Source organism: Lipotes vexillifer, unplaced genomic scaffold (assembly GCF_000442215.2).
Source record: "Lipotes vexillifer unplaced genomic scaffold, Lipotes_vexillifer_v1.1 scaffold1063, whole genome shotgun sequence".
Taxonomy (NCBI): domain Eukaryota; kingdom Metazoa; phylum Chordata; class Mammalia; order Artiodactyla; family Lipotidae; genus Lipotes; species Lipotes vexillifer.
The window spans coordinates 2506081-2521544 of record NW_006799734.1 but is presented as its reverse complement, the minus strand read 5'-3'; the positions used below and the strand labels follow the sequence as shown (position 1 = coordinate 2521544).

At 60.7% G+C, this 15464-nt stretch overlaps 1 protein-coding gene across 1 annotated transcript in view; it reads right to left on the bottom strand.

The window, feature by feature from the left end:
- Positions 1-15458, bottom strand: part of LPCAT1 (lysophosphatidylcholine acyltransferase 1) — a 39674-nt gene extending 24216 nt beyond the window's left edge. The window contains exon 1 of the mRNA XM_007471906.1: positions 15407-15458. The gene's annotated coding sequence lies outside the window, so the exon portion shown is untranslated. The remainder of the gene's footprint in view (positions 1-15406) is intronic.
- Positions 15459-15464: the final 6 nt, after the last annotated feature.

Sequence of the window (15464 nt, the reverse complement as noted above, 5' to 3'; positions counted from 1 at the left end):
GGAACGTGCCTCCCACCCCGGGTTTTCTAAGCGCCTTGTTTTGGGGTCAGCGTGAACGGGGTGAATGTCACCACAAGTCTTCCCTGCGGGATAGTTACGTGCTCATCTGTCACCCTGCCCACGTGACCCACGGCGGCCACAGCTTCTCTGGTGTCACAATCTCGGTTCCAGCGCCGGGAAGCCACCTCTCGTAAGGCCTCGCCAGGTTTGTTTGCCAACACGCGTCTGGAAGGCGAGCCTGGTCACGTCCCCCGCGCCACCACCCTCGGGTCCTGCGGTCACCACGCCAGACACCAGCCCACCTCGTTGGAGGAACTCCTACGGAGCTTCCTGAGGGCTGTCCCAGTGCTTTTCGCCGTTTATGTAGGTTTCCTCTTTCCTGGAGTGCTCTCAGTGCTTCTGTCACGGAGGGACTCTCTGGGCGTCCTCAGCAGGATCCTCCTCCCACCCGCTTCCCCGTCGTCGTGCAGTTCCAGGATAATCGTGCGAACCGCTGCCCTGAAGTTACGTCAACCCTGCCCTGATCTGCGGCGCCGTTGTTCACAGCGTTTGTGCTTCCGAGGCCCTTCGCCCCCGTGCTGACAGACAGCCCTCCCCTTCACTAATCTGTTTACAGAACCACTTGTGCATTTGTTCCTTATCTCTGCTGCGACCTATTCAGTCACATTAATTTTGTATCTTACAGGGGCCTCCCTCTTCCACTCTGAGTGTACCCTAACGTTTTTTCTAACTTCTTGAGGGAAGAGCCTGGAGCATATTTTCAGAAATACCTTATTTCCCCCCAATTCACATGGAGAAGGCAGCTTTCTCTAAGGACTTTAATTCAATCCCACAAGTTTTAAAATGTAGCCTTTCCTTCATTTCAAAACATATCCTCTTCCATCCTTGCTGTTGTAACTTTGTTGCGGAGGGAGGGCGGAGACACCCCACCTCCTTGCTGGCGGGGCCCTGCCTCTCCGTCTGCCTGTCACCTTGACGGCCCAGAGCTCCGGCTCCGGGAGCTGTGCTGGGAGCCCCGCGCACCCGCTCATCCTATGACCCGTGGCCGCTGCTCCTCCAGGTTGCAGGGCAGCTGAGTCACTGGATACTTTGCCATGTGTCCCCGTAAATGGACCCTAAAGCCGGTGCCTGTGCCGTAGACAGAATGAACAGACAGCAAAGCGCCGGATAGGAGCTCCGGGGCCAGCACGCTCAGAGCACTCGTGGGTCGCGGACACACCCCGACTGTGCAGCCACATTCCACGGCCAGGACGGCGGCTACTGCAGGTAACAGAAGAGAACAACAGATCTCAGGGGTCCAGAAAGAGCACCCAGTTTCCCCACGGCTTCTGAGACCCCGGGGAGGCAGCACCCCAGTCTGCCCGGACCAACTGGGGTGATGACGAGGCTTGAAGGGGTGACCCTGGAGTTGGGGCAAGTGCCACCGTTCAAATTGCTGGTTGGTGAGCGGATGACATCCACTCACCGGCCACTCCCCGTGGACAAGACATGTGAGCACATTTGCCTCTCAGAGGATGCATCCCTGTGCCCGCTCTGTGTGCGTCGGGGAGACGGCCCTGGTGTCTGAGTTTTGCAGCCGGCGGGGAAAGGACGTGTGAGTGACCAAACAGCCTCGACCCTCAGCAAACAGGCAGGCCTCCCACAGACGAGATGGGCAGGTGCCGACGGAACGCGGCCTGAGCCACGGACCCGCCCCAGCTCTGCCGGGGCCGGGGTGGGCAGGAAGCATGCGGGGGCCATGGAAATTGCTTGAAGGAGGCGGGTCCCTTCGGGACCTCATGGGGGACAGGGGGGACCGGTTTCCCGAGACGTTGCCCACAGCTTCGGCCCTGGGCCATCACCAGGGGCCCATCACCCTCAAAAGTGTCAGGTCAACTGTATGGTCACCCTTCTCGAGGGCCACACGAGGGCTTGTAACACAACCCTTGAGGGTGACGTGCAATGAGTGCCCAGCTGAGCTACTTGGATTAAGCCATTAGAAGTTGTCTACGAGAAACCGTCCCATGAAAAAGGGGTTTGACAGGCACAGACGCAGACATGCGTGTCCTCTGCACGTCTGTGTCGTCGGGCAGCCAGCTCAACCCAGACCTGAAAGTGCACTGCCCACTCTCGCCCCGCACACTTCAGCACGAGCCCCTAGCAGAGCGGGTCCAGGCGGTGATCCATCCGGGCCCAGGGCACCACTTTCTGCCCGAAGGACCCAGGGCCCCAAGCAGATGGCACACTGGAACGCACACAGGAAGAGCCACGCGTGATGGGAGCCTCACGCCCGCACGCCTCAGGGCACACGCTCACGTCCACGCACACGCACACCCTCACCCACACACCTCTGCTTATACACGCTCACACACGCGCCCCAGCCTCCCTGGTTGCCTTTGGACGACCCTATGAAACCATCTCCCGATCGTGACACTGGCCCAGGGGCAACGTCAAGCTTTGTGCTGCCTGTCCCGTGAGACTGTCCCTCGCGACAGCCAAGGGGTGGAGGGGGCGTGTCCGTGGGGGCGCCCACGAAGGGCTCGCACAGGCGTCCAGAACCCACCATTCCAGGCACATGTGCGTGACAGAGGGTCCTGCCCGGAGGCAGACCAGCAGGTGGGCGGGGCTGGGCGTGCCCGACAGGAATGGGATCTCTCTAGTTGTGGATCAAGCCACCAGCTTCCAGAAGACACGGACGACCAGCACGCAGTCAGCAAAAGGAAGGCCGGGAGACACAGATGCACCAAAGACACTGTAGGAAGAAAACCAAGACGACAGGCTGGACGGGGACCCTCTGATCAGAGCGTGTGCCAGGGTGGGTGTGGGCTGGCGCGGTTGTAGCCAAGAACCCGCCCCGGAGCCGGGGTGACAATGGCCTGCACAGCGGCTGCCAGCGCCTTTGTCCTTGAGATGCAGATACCCACGGGATTGCTACTGGTGAAATGATGAAGTCTGGGCTCTGCTTGCAAATCACTGGTGGAAGAAGAGGGGGTGTCAGTGGGCCCAGAGGGGCTGTGAGGGGGGCTGCTGAGGTGGGGACGGGGGGTGGCTCGTTACGTTTTCTCTGCTGTGGTGTCAGGGGCTGAACCGTGTCCCCCAAATTCATGTATTGGAGTCCGAACCCCCAGCACCTCAAAATGTGACTGTCTTTGGAGGTCCGTCCTTTAAAGAAGTGATTAAGGTACATGAGGTCACTAAGGTGGGCCCTAATCCCATGTGACCGGGGTCCTCATAAGAGGAGATCAGGACACAGACATGCATGGAGGGAGGACCGCAGGAGGGCACGGAGAAGGTGCCGCCTACACGTCGGGGAGAGAGGCCTCGGGGAGCCAGCCCTGTGACACCGGATCTCAGCTTCCAGCCTTGAGAATGGGAGGAATAAATTCCTGTGGTTTAAGCTGGCCCCTCTGTGGTGCTTTGTTACCTCCGCCCTAAGCAAAAACATTTGCTGTATTTTTGACACTTCCTGTGATAAGAACTGGGAAAGTGACAACTTCGTTCTGGATGTAAAACAGTCTCCAGTTCATACTGAATTCATCGAATCCACGGGTCCAGAACTCTCCAGGTGCAGCACCTGAGATTCCAATGCCCGGCTCAGACCAGCCCGGCAATCACCCCTCCTCCCTGCCAAGGCCACCAAGGCCGTTGGCATCACCCACATGCAAGTTGGTCCAACTGCCTTATGTTTCACAACCAACGAGGGAACATAATGCCTTACTTAAGAGACAAGATCTCTAGAGAGACCCAGGCCCTTGCCCAGGGAGGACAGGCCCCAGGGGGCTGCGATGCCTGTGCCCTCGAGCACATGCCTGCTGAGGGACCCCAGTCAGCCGTGCGAGACTCTGACATGACACGTGCGGCCAGGACAGCACTAGGGAATCGGTGCCAGCAGCTTGGAGAACACAGCGGCCGCGTTACAGGCAGAGCAGACGCTCTAGATGCTGGGTGCCAGCACATCGGGACCATCAGCACGCTGACCGGCAGGCACAGGAAGACTCTCCCAAAGCCGCCTTCCAATGCCAGTGCTTTCATCATGGGAAGAAATCCCACCATTCCAAAGGAACCGCATTCACCAGGAGGCTGGAGGGAAATTCACTCCCTCCTATGATGAAAGAAAATGTAATAAGCAAGCACACACAGCGCCAGCTGGCCACACAAACCCAGCGCTGAGCCCACATCCTCAGCCATTATCTCTTTTCTCAGGAAGTTCCTGAAAATCATGCTGATAGAAATAAAAAGAGGGATTTCCCTGGTGGCGCAGTGGTTAAGAATCCACCTGCCAATGCAGGGGATACGGGTTTGAGCCCTGGTCCGGGAAGATCCCACATTGCCGCGGAGTGACTAAGCCAGTGTGCCACAACTACTGAGCCCATGTGCCACGACTACTGAAGCCTGCGCACCTAGAGCCCATGCTCCGCAACAAGAGAAGCCACCGCAGTGAGAAGCCCGCGCACCACAAGGAAGAGTAGCCCCCGCTCACCACAACTAGAGAAAGCCCGCGTGCAGCAACGAAGACCCAACGCAGCCAAAAATATATAAATAAATAAAATAATAAAAAAAATCCTAGCAGGACTTAAAAAAAAAAAAAGGAATAGACTTTGTCCTCGCGCGCTGGGTGCTCGATCTACCACAGTCACCACAAACCATCCTCGGGCAGTGGGTAAGATCCGTGAACTGATAGAACAGATGTGGACCATCAGACGTGTTGGCCCCTGACGTCATGTGGCCAAGAGCTCTGCACCACTGCCCACAAGGACACTGAGTGCAGAGCCCAGGGCCCACTGGTTCTGCTGGAGTCCACGTGCTCCTGAGTTTCTGGGAATAACCACAGCTCAGAGTTGGTCCCCAGGCCGTGAGGACGGTGCTGGAGCCTCTGTGCTGCAGTTGAGAACTCGGGGTCCGGGGTGGGGGGCTATGCGTGGGCACCGGGCCAGCTGGCAGGTCCCGCTCCCCAGGGGCTGCTCACATGGGCGTGCTGCTGGTAGCCTCGGAGCTGGATGCCACCCAGGGCGCCACCGGGGGACAGGTGCGCCGAAGGTCACCCCTGTGACAGACACCAGGGGCCAGCAAGGGGAGGAGCGATGAATTACACGGGACACAGCGGACACATCTCAGGGCGACAGTCGGTAAAAAAGGCACGGAACAAGACGGGACAGACCTGTGCAAGCCAATTAGATGACTTCACAACCTGGAATGAAGTGTTTTCAAGGATGGCGGACCGCGGTGAGCACACAGAAAGTAGGCCAGTCACTCACGGTGGTGGGGCTGAGGGGTAGGTGAAGCCTGGCTTATCGGGGGTATTACATGCACTGCCAGCACAGGGGCCTGGGGCGCACGGAGCCAGCATCCAGGGTGCCCAGATCCCAGGTGTGAAGGACAAAAGGTGCCCTGCCCTGTGGGTCTCCCCAAACCGACGAGGATGGGACCCCAGGACGCAGGCGCTGGGCTGACTGGTGGCCAGAGGAAGTGCCAGAGGCCAGGAGACCCCACATGGCTCCCAGCCAGGAAAGCCAGCACGGGTGCAGGGAACCATGGGGATGGCTCACCAGCTCACAGGATGCAAGGAGGCAGCTCCAGGAACACGACCGTCAACTCCCCGCAAATCAGTTCACCCTCCCAAACAGTGTGGGCACCCCGTGCAGGACGCAGGCAGGCAGGGCCTGGCCACCCGCCCTGCACACAGGTCGCCAGAGGGGGCGTCAGCGATCATCTTTCCAGGGGAGGCAGGGTGCAGGCTACCCCCCAGAGAGAGAACGCACCCACAGTGCATGGGCTCAGATGGGCGGGGAAACTGAGGCCCGGCCAGGAGGCGGGGCGGCTTCCCAAGGTCAGCCGCCGGTGGGAGCAAAGCCAAGTTTCGAGGAGCAGCCTGGACGAGAAGGGGCTGCCCTGGCGGCGGAGGTGGGGGGGAGCCCAGGCCTGGGACCCCCTCCCTCCCGTGAGCACCCTCACGTTCTCGGACCCTGGCCTGATGCGGACGAGGCCCCTACACTGACGTCCCAGCTGCCCAGCGCTCCAGAGGCATCAACGGGAAAGCTGGCGACAACCCCCAAAGGGACACCCAAGCTGGCCCCGCCCACCTGCCTGTTCCTGGACACACACTTGGGAGTCACACTCTCCACCTCTCTTTCTTATCAACTCCTACTGGCTCCGCCTCCAAAACATATTGGGGCTCAGAGTTCTGCAGGGCTGCAGAGTCACCCTTTGACCCCAGGCTCCCCCTCGGGCACCGCTGGACACACTGGCCTCCTTCCTCCACCTCCCTGCATCTCCCTGCCCAGGGGGTCCTTCCCCAAGCTGCAGGGCCAGGTCCAGCACCCTCTCACCCCTCGGCCACAGACGAGGGCCAGAGGGTGAGGAGTGAGGGAGTCAGACAGGCGCCCTGGCCCTGACCCAGAGGAGCCTCCCGAGACAGGTCAGCTGCGGTCCCGATGGGGCACAGAGCTCACCTCTGGAGACCAGCACAGCTGGGGCAGAAGGGGAGGGAGCAGTGCGTTCTGGGGCTGGTCTTGTGCTCTCCTGGGAGCCTGGTCCTGGTCACCTCCAAGCTGTTCCACGTGGGGCAAGTTAGGAACGAGACTCGCAAATTCTGCAGAAAGGTCTCCAAGGCACGTGGTAGAAACACAGGAAAGCCTCACCTAGGGAATCAATCTTTTCTTTGCTGTTACTTACATGTATTAAAACAAACAAACAATAAAGCCAGCTGTTTTTGAGAATCCCACTTTAGAGTAGACAGAAGATGCTAAAACTGCCAAGGTGACACCTGATGCCCTGGGCAGCCGGTGGCCGCACCCCAGCCTCGCTCGGGCAGGAAGCAGGCAGAGCCTCGAGGGAACCCTCCATCTGCTGGACGCAGCGGCGAGGGAGAAAAAGACACATCTAACTTTAGTGATTTTTCTTAGAAAATGCACAGTTACTGCCACGGAGTCTTACAGGCTGGCACAGTGAAGCCACAGGCCCTTGGAGGTCACAGCTGGGAAAGAAAAGAACCAGCTCTGGACCCGATGCCTGAGATGCAAAGCCAGCAAATCAACCTGGAAACGCATCCCCTCTGCTTACCCCCATCAGCAAAACACCTGTATTAAATATAAAATGCCTTCCGGTCCAAATCATACGCTGCCTTCAAATAGGAAATAGGCAGTCCTTTTCACAACTAATTGGAATAGTTAAAATACTTGAAAGCAAAAGCGAAACAGTAAAAGCTGGCATTCTGAACCGTGGCTGTTCCCTGGACCTTGCCACACACACAGCTGCTCTCCAGAAAAGGCTTCTCTTTACCATCAGGCAAAACACTAAGTGTGGCCAGAGATACAAGGGGTCATCAGCGAGGGGGGATGGCTAGTGGGGGCCCAGGGGCACAGGTCCTGTCCCGTGCTTATTGAGCACTTTGTTTGTTGGGTACCTGGGCTTCTTTTGGGGGCTTGCCAGTGTGCCCAAATTCACACTGGACTCATTTGTCTTTTTCTTGCTAAGGTGTGACTGTCCTCTTGACCTCAGGCCTCCACTGCCTGACCTCTGAGGCTCTCCCTCTACCTGTGTGTCTATTAGGATAATCTGTGCCTCCACTTGGGAAAACTCCTTCCAGAGCCCATGCTTACTGTGTACAGAAGTTACTTCTTCTTAGCTCTCCCACTCAAATCTAAACTTAAATATAGCTTTTCTAAAGAGCTATTTTTTTCTTTCAAACTCTCAAGCAGGCCCAACTTCCCGGGGATCTCTGTTCAAGAGCTTTCGACTCGAGTGTTAGCGCGTGTTGCCTCATCTGGAGCCTTCTGCAAAATGAGTGTCTTTCGGTAATTCACCGGGTTTACAAATCTGTCCCGCGGTCCAGCGCAGAGCGATTTTCCTAGTTGACCATATTCACCATTTTCAACCACAGCTGACAGGGTGATCTTGTGAGGCCGCAGTGAACACCTGTGCAGCTCTTTGAGAGACCAGAGCCACTTGGTCGGAGGGAACCCTAAGCGTGACGCCCTGCAGCCCAGGCGGCAAGGAGAACCACACACGGGCCCTTCCTCCTCCCAGCCAGGGTCCGAGGGCTCCAGGGGGCGGGTCGAAGTCTTCGCATCAGCTAATCCTGCCGGGCTCGGCCTGCGTCTGGCCGCGGCACTCGCACTGGCCTTTCACGGGGCCGGGGCATGCCGGTCCCTGGTGCCCAGACACCGCAGGCAGCCGGGGGTGGTGGGGCCCATGGTCCGCAGGCAAAGGAGGTGGGAAGGCAGCCCCAGGGTCAGCGGTCAGCACGGAGGGGCAGTTCGGGGGCCTCGGGGGCAGTGCAGCAGAGATCGCAGCGCCGGGGGCCTGAAGGAGGCCGGCAGGGCACTCAGGCCAGGCTGGAGGCCTCAGGACATTCCAGCAGATGGCAGAGGAGCCCACCTGGGAGGCCAGGGCAGTGGACGCTTGGGACACCGGGAGCCGCCTGCCACGTGGACTCCGGGTCTCCAGGGCAGTTGAGAAAGGCCCCTAGGATGATAACTGGTGGGATTTGAGCAAAGCCGGAAGGAAGTGCAGGGGGAGAGCCTCCCACGTGTGGGAGGGGAGGCTGGGCCTGGAGGCGTAGGGCGGACACGTGGGGGGCGCCCACAGCCGGCGCCCTGCCCCTGCTTCTGGCCGCCGGCGCCCGCCGGGCTGGCCTCGGGGTCTTGCCTGCACCCTCCCTGGCCCTCCTCATTCCTCCTCCGACGCACCCAAGTTTGGCACCGAATCTCATCTCCTCCGGGTTTTCACGACCCCTCTGCTGGAGACCAGCGCTCTGTCCCAGGGTCCCCGTGATTGCGATCTGCAGCCTCCAGCTGTGAAATTCACAGTAAAGCAAACCCCAGGCTGGAGCCCTTCTGTGGGAAGGACAGATGGGCAGCAGCAGAAAGCCTGGAAGGTGTAAGCTTTCTGGGCCGGACGTTCCACCAGCACGAGGCTCAGATCCCAAAGCAGGTGCTGGTTCAGGAACTCGGCGACACCTGACCTCCTTCCCCAGGCATCTCCCCTGTGGGGCTAGGACACCCGGTAATTCTGTGTCTGCAGAAACGGAGCTTCCAAGGCTCCGAGCTCCCCACTTGCAGAAGAGGACCCAGGGGGCTGCAAGTCCCACACAAAGGTGCCGAGGCTCAGGCACCGGGGTGCAGGGCCCACCCCACCAGCACTCCTGGCAGCCTGGTCCTCGAGAATGTCTCCCTGAGAGGCTGAGAAACATGGGAGGGGGGAGGGGCGGGCAGCTGAGGCGGGACACCTCTGTGTCCACAGACAACACACTGGGCCGAAGGGTGCCACCCGAGTGAGTGCCAGGGCCCAGAGGTAATGTCTGTCGACCGGCTGGCTCACCACAGGTGGCTATGAAGCCCTGGCTGTGTCGCAGGACACGCGGTCCCTGCCCTCGGGGCTCTCGTGCCGGCTCCTACCTGCACCCCTCCTCATGGTTGCACTGTCTGAAGCCAGGAGCATTCTACCACGCCTGGTGGGTGGCCAACAGGGGCAGGACACACGGGAAGGGGGGCCTGGGGGGTCCCCAAGGCAGGAATGGAGGAAGCTGTGAGAACCCCAATGACAAAGGACCCCCCCCCACCCACCCACCGCACAGAACGGGCCTGAGAGGCTCAGACCCAGCCCCTCGCTGGCCCAGCTCACTCAGCGCAGAGCCGCCCAGACGTCACACCCCCCCTGGCTTGTGGCTCAAGGAAATCCCTTATCTCCAGGGCCCCCACTGCAGGGTTTCAAGAAGAGAATCTCGAAATTCCAGACGTGCAGCATTTCCTGCTTCCACCTGTTCAGCAAATACCTGCAGGAAGCGGCAGGGCCCTGGCCAGAGTGTCCTGGTCCCTCTGCTGTGGGAGCCTCTCCAGCAGCCTCGGGCTCTCTGGGTCTCCCAGCTGCAGGCAGCCCCCCAGCTGGGCACCTCCTACTCACCCCACCCTCAGGTACCAAGAGCACCCCCAGGACATCCCAGCTCAACCAACCCCAGCCCGACGGCTGGAGGCCCCTCACCAAAATTCTGCCTCCAGGCCCGCGGCTGTGGGGAGCCCCAGGGAACATCCTGGCCCTACCCCCAACTGCAAGGGGCTCCCCCCAACCACATCCTGGCTCTAATCCCAGCTTTGGGACGGCCCCTCTAGCTGCAAGGCGACCCACGGGTACATTCTGTACCTCCCCCAGCAGCAGGCAGCCCCCTGGAACACTCCAGCTCTTCCCACCCCCCCACCCCCCGCCCTGGTTGCAGGTAGCCCCTGGCCTGCCAGTTCCGTCGTCGTGGGCTGGGCTGGGCCCGGCACTGGGCCCTGGGGCTGCTCAGGGTAGCAGGAGGGGAGAGGAGCCTGGAGTAGCCCGTCCCCCAGCCAGGCAGTCACTCCTCTGAGCAGCCTGGGGAAGGGGGGAGGTGACCGGTCTGACAGCTCCTGAGGACGAGGTACAGGTGAGGCAGTGATGGAAGGAGAGGGCAGGGCCAGGACAGGCAGCCGGGAGACCACTGCACTGCGGGAGACCACTGCACTGCGGGGAGACCACTGCACTGCGGGAGACCACTGCACTGCGGGAGACCACTGCACTGCGGGGAGGCCACTGCACTGCGGGGAGGCCACTGCACTGCGGGGAGGCTGGAAGCAGAGTGGCCCCGGCTACTCCGGGGGGAGGGCGGAGGGGCTCCACATCCCACATCAACCCCACCATGCTGGGTGGTGGCAGGCCAGCAACCAGCCGAAGGAAGGGAGCCAGGGTGGGGGACCAGGGGTCCAGCTGGAGAGACCCAGTGAGGATGTGCAGATTATGAGGCCCACTGGCTCCGCCCTCTTGGTCAGAGATATCTGCTGCTCCCGAAAGGAGGTTCTGTCGCTCGCTCTGTACGTGGGACACAGTTGTTACCCCTCCAGGGCTAGCAAACAGACCCCCGCCTTGGGGCGGGCGTTCAGTGCCTGGTCCAGCCCAGTGGCATCCCCGCTGTCTCGGGCACTGAGGTCGCTCTGTGCTCCTGGGCTCCTCGGGTGGCAAGGAGTAGCAGGGCCTGCCGGGTGGCCCGTCCTCCCCAGCCAGACCTCAGGACCCCGAGCACGACCCTGCAAGGTGAGGCCAGCTCCAGGGGACTGAAAGGTTAAAAGCGTGAAACATGTAGTGTAAAAAGCTCTTAAGTGGCAACTAACTTTTTAGGGAAAATAACTCACTCCTGTGGGTCTAACATGGAAACACGAGTCAGGGGTACACAGGCTGCAGTCCCAGGCGCCTCGGCTCGGCCCCCATCCAGGACCCCTGCGGAGCGCCGAGGATGCTGTGCCCAAGGGGGGCCCGGAGGCCGGCAGCCGTGTGCGCGGCGACAATGGGTATTCAGCCACGGTTACAGCCCGGCCCACAAGGCTGGAACGTGGTCAAAACACCCAGGAACGTGTGAATGAGCAGATTACCGCAAACCTTGCACTGACGGCCGAGCGGCGACTTGGGCTTGAGGACAAACCCGCTACCGCATTTCCACAGGGTATTTCCAAACACACGCTTTCCTCTGGGCTCATTTCAGAATAACTCACAGCAAGACTAAAGGTTTACGGGACACGGAAACACCAACCCTAACCCGCGAGAAGTCGGCTCGGGCCCCGCCCGCGGGGATGGTGACCCTTGTCCTGGCTGTGTGGTGACAGCCCGGGGGCAGGTGGGCAGGGCCCGGCTTCGTGACAGAGGCTCCTGGAGGCCGTGCTGAGACTCACAGGGCGCCTCCTCAGACGGTCCCCGGGCCTGCGGGGACGGGGCGGGCCGGGCCCACTCTCAGGGACAAAATCCTGCTTTGTAAAAATGAGAACTAAGACTGTGCTTTGCTCAGCACTAAGAAATTAAAGCGAGTGTAAGAGGAGACTGTGTGCACGTGCGTGCGTGTGTGTGCGCCCCACTTCAGGGCAGAAGAACGCAACAAATGAGAAGTCGGATCCTGCACTCTTGAATCCCCCGTCTCGTTCCTCACCGAAGTTTCACACGTGCATCCTTCCAGAACACTAGGATCAGATTACAGGAGGCTCCCCGTGAGCTGGAAGAGAAGCGGCGGGCCAGACATCTGCTCTGAGCCAGTCCGCGCTGCCCGGGGCCCGGGGGCAGCACAGGACCTGAGCCTCGGCTTTTTCACACGGACATGAGGACACGGCCCCCGACCCTCTGGCCACCTGCCTTCCAGGGCCGCGCTGCCGGGTCCTCAGTAGTCCTCAGAAGGGGACTCTGGGGCCTTGGCCTCCCAGGTCCCCAGGGACACAGCCTGCCCCTTCCACAGGACACATGCTCTCCTGGAAGGCCTCCATCTCCTGTTCCCAGTTTCTATTATCGCCAGCCCCTCAAGAGCACCGGCTTTAGTCCGGGCCACCTCCCCATTCATCTGTCCCCCGCCGCCCGACCCCGCCACCAGGCCCAGCGCTGGGGCTGTGGGAGGGGTTGGATGAAGAGCTGCTCACTGTGGGGTCTCCTGCGTGGAGCACGCAGACGTGAGGGTCGTGAGGGCGTGCAGGTGGGCCAGGTGTGTGTACATGTGGGGCCACGATGGATGTAAACAGCAGCCTTCCCTTGAGTGGCTGGGGAGTGTGCGGGCCGCGGGCGCCCGGCCCCAGAGCGGCTGCCCCTAACTCGGCATCCAGACTGAGCCCCAGACTCGGGCATTTGGATCAGAACTTGGAGAAAAAGATGGCCCACTTCTGGGTGATTAGACTCCACGCAGGCTGCCCAACAGGTCTGTCCCTGGGGTCACCCCTCCTGTGATCCTCTCTGAGGACTGGACCGGGGGAGGGGTGCACACAGGGCCTCTCCCTCTGAGGGCTGAGTTCCAAGGTGTTTGGGAAACCAGGCTGCTCTCCAGGAAGTAAACTCTCGGTGACACTGGTTCAGGGGCTTCAGAAATGGGGAAAGCACCAGAGCTGGAGGGGATGTGCTCACACCCGTGGCTTCCAGCCGGAAGTGCACAAACACCCGGTGACATCGACCCACCGCCTGACTCCAAATCACAGGGTGACGATGTGATATTCCACTCTTCATGGTTTCTCAGGTCTTAACATGTTGTCTTCTGTCCAAAGAGATGCTTAAGCTCCTCACTAAAGCTGCAGTTAAATGGCAGATGGGCCAACTGGTCATTAATCCCCAGACACGCAGCAGCCCCTCCCCTACAGCAAACGCCAGCAGGTAAATATAGGCACACTTAACTGTTCTATCTCAACTCAGAATTTAGGTGAGCTTCTGAGCGGCCCCCGGGTGTCTCAGACATTGCAGGATCCATTTTTGTATTGATTTCGGGAGGTGGGCTTTCTTTGCTCCGATAGGCCGGTCCGCTCTGCTCAAACTTTACCGTAACAAAGTATGGTAAAGGGGGAAAGCTTTGCAGAACATTGCTGGTAAAAAGCAAAATGCCTCTGCAGACCCGGACTGGAAATTGGAGAGTACAGACTACACCTGGGGCCTCAGACCCCTGGGCAGGAACAGGACTCTGTTACAAATACACCAAGATTATTCTGACCCGGCCTCTGAAACACTGCAACAAGGTGCAAACAAAGTATCCCTCCCTTGGAGGAAGGTGAAAACATGCCACCCACCTGTTTTTTTGTTTTTGTTTTTCCCCCACACACTATTCTTCTGAACTCATCCAGATGCTGAGGCAACAACAGCCCACAGCTGGGATCCTCCAATTCCCAACCCTGTGACCCCCACCTGAAGGGGGTCAGGGTTTCAGACTCTGCTCTGACATCTGTCCCTTCGCTCGTTCATTCCCTCAACAGCCAGCTGGCTCTGCGTGTGGCTCCTCCATCCCCTGGGGCAGTGAGCACGGTCCCCGGCAGGACAGACCTGACCCCGCGGCCCCGTGCACCCGCAGCAACGGGGGCTGCCAGTGTGACAGGGACACAGAGGAGGCCCTCCAGGGCGCAGGGGGCTTCCTGCTGGTGGAGATACTCCACCCCAGACCTGAGGGAGGAGCAGAGGGGCCGGGAGAGAGGGGTTAGGAGCAGAAAGGGGACAGCTCTGCAGCAGTGGGAGCAAGGGTGACAGGCCTGGGGGGCGCCGGAAACCACCCGAAGGCCTCAGGGCTCCATCCCAGGGAGCCCCCTCCCGAGGGCTCTAAGCAGTGGGAGGAAGACCCTGGAAGCAGGGGGCGGGGGTGTGACAGTGACGGGGCCTCACTCAGGAGCTCAGATGAAGCCACCGTGAGCCCCACCTGGAGGAGAGAAGGAGGCGTGTGAGCCAATGAGGACGAGGGGGGAGGCACCAGGGGACCTCACGGCGGGGCGGGGTGGGACGGGCCCTGTCCTTTCGTGTCTCCAGGGGGGCTGCCGCTCTCCGTTCTCCCCCCCCAACCAGTCTTCTGCCCGTTTCTGCTCCCCACTGACAACCACCGGACCCACCAAGGGGGCTGTTAGAGAAAAGGCAGGCGTCTGGGGAAATGCCAGTTTTAGACTGACTTCAAGAACTTTTCACTTTAATATGATTTCAGATGAGTTACTTTACACATTTAAAAAACTCCGATCTTCCCACAAAAAGTGTTGTTGGAGGTGTACGCCCCACCGGCTAGACAACCCCTGAAGACCCGAAACTTCCCTGCTTCTATGCATAGTTTTGAGTCAAAGAAAGGCCCTCCTGTGAGCAATCCTACAGAAACGCGAACACAGCTCACGGTCAGCTCAGAGATCCCAGCAGGTCAGAGCAGTACCCCTCCAGGTCGGGAGCCCCGTGAAGGCAGGGGACAAGTGTAGGGGCCGCCCCGCTTCCTGCAGCCGCCGTCCCTCAGCCAGGACCAGACCACCCCACAGATAAAACGTGCCAGAAGCAGGCCGCCTGCGCGCTGTGCCCCAGGCTGGACCAGGCTGGACGCGACCGATTCTGGCCGCAGACTAACCCCCAAGGGAGTCCCCCAGAAACAACGTGGAAACCCGAAGATGCAGAACCGTCCTGCCGGCAGCTCCAGGGGAGCCCACAGTCCGTACCCCACTGCCGCCGGCACTGACTCAAGTGACCAAAGAGGTCCCCCCACACGAAGCGCATCAAGTGACGAAGTCACATCCAGGGGGAGCCGCTCCGGTACCGCGCGGGGCCTGCACGCGGCGGCAGTGGACGCCGGGACCAGGAGAGCGCGCGGCGCCGACCGACCGGGGTGCGGGTACGACATCGGGGTGCAGGGGCCAGGGCAAAGGGCTGCGGGGTCCAGAGATCAGGGAGAGGGGCATGGAGCCGGGAGCGGGGACCTGGGGAAAGGGGATGCGGAGCCAGGTCCAGGGCACTGGCGGTGGGAACCAGGGTGACGGGAACCGGGGATGGGGCGAGGACGGCGGCGGATGCAGGCTGCGGGTCGCAGGGAAGTGTGGCGATCGCGGGCCCCGGGGCGCCGCGGGGCTGGGCCGCGCCCAAGGTCCCCTTCCCAGCCCCCTCCGGCTGCGCATCCCCGACCCTCGGCGCGGCCCCGGGCCCGGGGCGGGCTGGGCACACGACGGACACCCACCTGGGCCTTCTGCAGGGCGCTGAGTCGCAGCTCGTGCACGAAAGGGTTCCGCCCCGGG